This window comes from Phodopus roborovskii, unplaced genomic scaffold, assembly GCF_943737965.1.
Source record: "Phodopus roborovskii unplaced genomic scaffold, PHOROB, whole genome shotgun sequence".
NCBI classification, from domain to species: Eukaryota; Metazoa; Chordata; class Mammalia; order Rodentia; family Cricetidae; genus Phodopus; species Phodopus roborovskii.
In genome coordinates, this window is record NW_026126485.1 from 2,232,610 (window position 1) to 2,237,943 (window position 5,334).

The 5,334-nt window shown below is 38.2% G+C and overlaps 1 pseudogene; it reads right to left on the reverse strand.

The window, feature by feature from the left end:
• Positions 1-348: 348 nt before the first annotated feature.
• Positions 349-1,971, reverse strand: LOC127229727 (guanine nucleotide-binding protein G(i) subunit alpha-3-like; annotated as a pseudogene).
• Between the last annotated feature and the right edge of the window lie 3,363 nt (positions 1,972-5,334).

Genomic DNA, 5,334 nt, shown 5'->3' on the forward strand with positions numbered 1-5,334 from the left:
CCAGTGATTTATTTAAAATGAAGGAGGAAAAAGTAATCTAATATTTAAGTTTTGGAATGCAGCACCTCAATTTCAATACACCCTAAACATTTTGGATTATAAAATCCAAGTGATGCCTTGATGAGCTAATCAATTTTTACAATTTTTTAAACAATTGTTCCAATTCTAACATCTGCCTTGAACATCTCATGCCAATTAAATATCCCCTAATACAGAAGATTGTGCTAAAGAGTGTTAAGATTCTACTTGCTGGTCCCCTTTCCTGGTACCAAAATGCTTGTAGCTCCCCCAAGAGCCAGAGATGTCTATTCTTTCAACGTTGTAGTAGTTTTTTTTCCTGGACCATCCTCATCCCTTCAAGTTGTTTTGAACTATGATACCTGTAAATCAAAAACAAACTACACATGTTTGGTGTTTGTGGCACAAGTGAAGGGCGTGTACACATCCTTGGCATCTCTTTTCTGTTCAGATCTTTAAACTAGCCCGGAATGTAAGCAACTGTCCCTTCATATATATTAGAGCCTGTGTTTCTGGGCATCAGACTGCTAATAGATTTTTTTTCTCAAAGGGGTCTTTCTTATTAAGGCAGAAATGATTGAAGCATCTGTAAACAACTGACTGCTGCAAATGCTATAAACACGTTCACACATTGATACATTTGATTCATTTCCACATCCTTTGCCAGAAGGAGGACATGCTCACTGGGTGCTACACAGGAGGTAATTGTCCTCACTCCCTCATCTCATTTTGATTTTTGTTCACCCACATCAAACATTTTGAAGTATGGCTCTCTGAACGTTAAATATGTCTCTACACTGCCTGCACTCTTCACTCTTGTCCAGAAAATGTCTTACTGAGTGTGAATGCAGCCGGTTTGAAATATTCTATCCAAATTACTCAGGTAATATGAAATAGAATCACTGAGTTAATATTTCATTGATCTGCTGAACCATGATTACACTCCATCTCACCATAGCCATATATGTAGAGGGCATGAGTTCTTTGTGCACTAGGGAAACCAAAAATGTCAGGGACACAGGCTTAACTCTTCAATGGAAGGGATGCATAGAGCTATTTTCCCCTCACAAGGCTGGAAACAGCTATAGTTAATAAGCTGGTAATCTTTAGTATCTGTAGGTCCAGGCCACACATGAATCCCCCAGACTATTATGTTTATCTAAGATTTTCTCTCCCTAGACTGTTATCTTGAGCATTGTTTCTTCATCAGGAGTACCCATCTTTAAGGGGAGATATCACATGTACTTTGCAGTTTGGTGACCTCTTCACTATCAGTACAACTGAGACCACACCTGATCCTCTCCTAGGAAAGTACACTACCTTAAGCTTTATTTGTGCCACAGGATTGAGATGAATGTTACCGGAAAACTTTTTTCCAAAGTTGTGCTGAACTAAAATACCTAAAAATGAAATACCCAGTGGTGTTATACTCTAGAAGTTTGAACCAGCACTGGGTAAATCGTGCTGAAACTGATTTCCTTCTCACCTCACATAGATCATTCCTCTGCCAGATGTAATATTGCAGGGATCCCCACACACGTAATTCTGCCTGCTAGTTCTGAGGTGTTAACTCCTTTCTCAACACTGCCAGCTCAAGTAATGGTTGGCATCATCTGCTCTGGCAGCTTCCCCAAAGTCAATCTTTAAGCACCCATACCTCTTATGATTGCAATGATGGACTATATAGTATTGCTGTAGAGAAATAGTTTATATTGTTTATAGTCTTCCTCTGAGTAGCTATCCTCATGAATGATATTTATATGTTCTGCAATGGTACTTTTTACCAGATTCTCTAGCACTGGACAGCAATAGCTTCACTCCTTTGGTCACTTTCTTCACACCCTTCCTTAGTTGAAACTGACCACATTGCTCTGCTCTACTAGCCAGGAACCTTGTACTCAGCCAACATGCAGTCCATGGTGGCAGAAAGAGAGGATCACTGTCTGGGTTCATTCACACAAAGTGGGAGGAGCAGCTCTGCCTGCTGAGACAGCATCTTCTGCCAGGAATTACTTTTTTTTTGTTTGTTTGTTTGTTTTTAATGAAATTCTGACAGGCAATGAAGGAGCAAGAATAGAAAATATTCAGAGTTCTTCATTATTAGAACACAGTTGATAGTCAGTGAAAGCCTACTGTGTGTCATGTGTTTTGTCATTTGTCTCCTTCCACTCCTATTATAAATCCTATAGATCACACAAAAGGTAATGGTTAATACAAAAAAAACAACAAGCAAATATGTAATACTGAAAGTAAGAGAAATAGTCTTCCCTGGGGAAAAACACACTAATGGGTTATCCAATACCAAATGGTCAACTCTGAAACATATACACAATTAAGATTATACAGACTGAGCACTTGTATTTACATATTTTGGAATATGTAATTAAGGAAAACAGAGGTCATGAATTTTAAAGAGAGCAGGGGGCTTACATGGGAGAATTTAAGAAAAGAAAGGAAAAGCAGAAATGATACAATTATATTGTAGACTCAGCACACTTCAGCTGTGCTATTCTGCTAGCCATGATGTAATTGTGTTATAACCTCATTTTTTTATTAATTAAAAAAAAGAACATGTAAAGTAGATCAAGGAGATATAAGTTGGAAAATAAATTAAAGTATGACTATATCTGATAGTATACACAAGCAATCTCTAAAATTCTACCAGGGAACTCCTACAGATGATAAACACATTCAGCAAAGTGGTAGGATATAGTGGCATGCATGCAGATGTGGTGCTGGAGAGGTAGCTGAGAGTTCTATATCTTGGGTAGGCAATAGGAAGTAGTCTGAGACACAGGGAAGTATCTTAAGCATATATGAGACCTCAACGCCCACCTCCACAGTCACACACTTTCTCCAACAAGACCATATGTACTCCAACAAGGTCATACCTCCTAATAGTGCCACTCACTTTCTTTCAAACCAACACAGTAATGATGCTTGATGATATTCTGCTATACTCATAGATTGGTTCCTAGCCCAATTGTTATCAAAGAGGCTTCACCAAGCTATTGATAGAAACATGGAAACAGATACAGGGACCCACAGCCAAACATTAGGTGAAGCTCATGCACTCCTGTGGAAGTGGGGGAGAAGGTGGTGGATTGTAGGAGCCAAAAGAGTCAAGAATACCACAAGAAACCCCACAGAATCAAGTAACCTGGCCTCACAGAAACTGAACCATCAACCAGGAAGCCTGCATGGGACTGACCTAGACCTTTTGCATATATGTTACAGTTCTGTAGTTTGATCTTCTTGGGTGACTCCTAATAGAGGACGTAGGGGCTGTCTCTGACTCTTTTGCTGGGTTGTGGAACCCTATTCCTCATGCTGGGTTGCCTTGTCCAGCCTTAATACAAAGGGACGTGCCTAGTCTTACTGCAACTTGATATGCAGTGTTTGGTTGACATCAATGGGAGGCCTGCCCTTTTCTGGATAAAAATGAAGAGGAGGGGGCATAGGGAAGTGTGGGACTTATAGGAGAAGAGAGAGGAAAATATTGTAGTCAGAATGTAAATAATAATAATAGTAAATCTCTTTTTAAAATAGTAACAAAATGACAAAAAGATAAAGATAAATGAAAGTAGGCCAAACTCAGAAAGACAAAAATGGTACCTGACCAGATTGCCAGATTGCAGATAAAGAGTCTGAGATGTTACCTGACTAACCAGGGCCAATGTTTATTCTTCAATATTCTTCAATGAGGACTAGTGACAGAAAGATACACTCAATGAGGACTAGTGACAGAAAGATACGCTCCTAACGCTGAGAGAACAGGCTGAGGAAAGCTTCTGAAGGGGTTGTGAAACTCTTACAGAAGCTTCAGGATAGAAGACACAGGCAAGTCAAGAAAGGGGCAGGAGCTAGATTGCAAGGGTCCTGCAAGCCACATGTGGAACAGTGGCCTGTGTCTTAAAGAATTCGATGAACTGCTGGAATAAATCAAGCAGGCGTGATGAGTGAAGAGGGGAAATAATCATTTCTGTCTCCTGACTGACTGTTATTACCTGAGTTCAAGGGACTGTTGTGTTGAAGACAGAAAGCTCAAACAGGACAGGTCAAGAAAGAAATGATGGAAATAGAAAAGAATCATTCCCTCATTTCAGCCTATCAAGACCATTTTTGAATCATGTGATAAGTCCTGTGAGAATAAGGGAGGTTACAGATGATGAGTGTTGAATAAGCAATGCAGAAGAAATCAGAGAATATTCAATGCCTGTAGACAAAAGAGAATTTCTAAAAGATTTTGATATTATATTAGGTCTAATAAAAACCATCACTGACACAGCACAATTACTGCTCCTAAAAGGATCCTGAGAATGCAAAACACAAAGAACCTCAGCACCAAGCCCTGTGTTCTGAAAGGTCTTTATTTTGTTGTTTAGTTGATTGATTTTGACTCCAACCAATTTTCCCCTGAAGAACTATTATGCAGATGGTTATCTAACAAATAAAAGTCTTTCTTTAGCATTTGGAATTTTTAATTGAAAAGTAGTTGGATGTTGAACATGCTCAGCATTGATAAGTTAGCGTGGTAGGTATTTGACTGTACTCTGTCATTTACTAAATAGGAAACTGTCACTTTGAATAAGTGACCTGCCTTAACCCAAACACATAAGCAGTTGATGGGGCTTGTACTCAAACCTATACCAATCCCACATCAAAGCCTGTGGCTTTAATTAATATACTACCATATACCTGTTAAGAAAAAGCTCTTGATAATTTATATTCTTTAGGTAAATATTATAAAAATGTTTTAGATGTTGAAAGACATGTCTGTACTGTTGTTTGATTAGATAGAAGGTTCTGTTGTGACTTTCCTGGGTAATTTGAAACTGAGATCTAGACCATAGATACATAACAACATTTTTTCTATGTGTGTAGGTAACCACACTACATTGTGTAAGTATTAAGTTATTTAATGACACAGCACCTTTAGTTTTATTTTGGAGTTTTCTCTTTGTACCTGAAGAAACTTGAATAACAGATGTCACAGGACAGTAATATGTCTCCCATGTCTCTGGGCTAGTTTAAAGACATGCAAACATTCCTAAGAATTTTATTTTGAAGGGGAGTGGATTGTCTGTTTGAATGCAGATAGAACAGACTCACTTTAGTGCCCCCTCTAGAGGTGTTGTGTTTATTTCAAATTTAGGATTTCATAAGAGCATTGTAAAATAGACTAATATGGAGTTACAGCAGTCATTAAGGGACTTGATGACATATACATATGTATGAATTATATATTTGGAGTTTTCAATAGATCTATTAATAATTCTTCAGTAATTTTTCAATTCTTTGCTATGCTTTGATCAA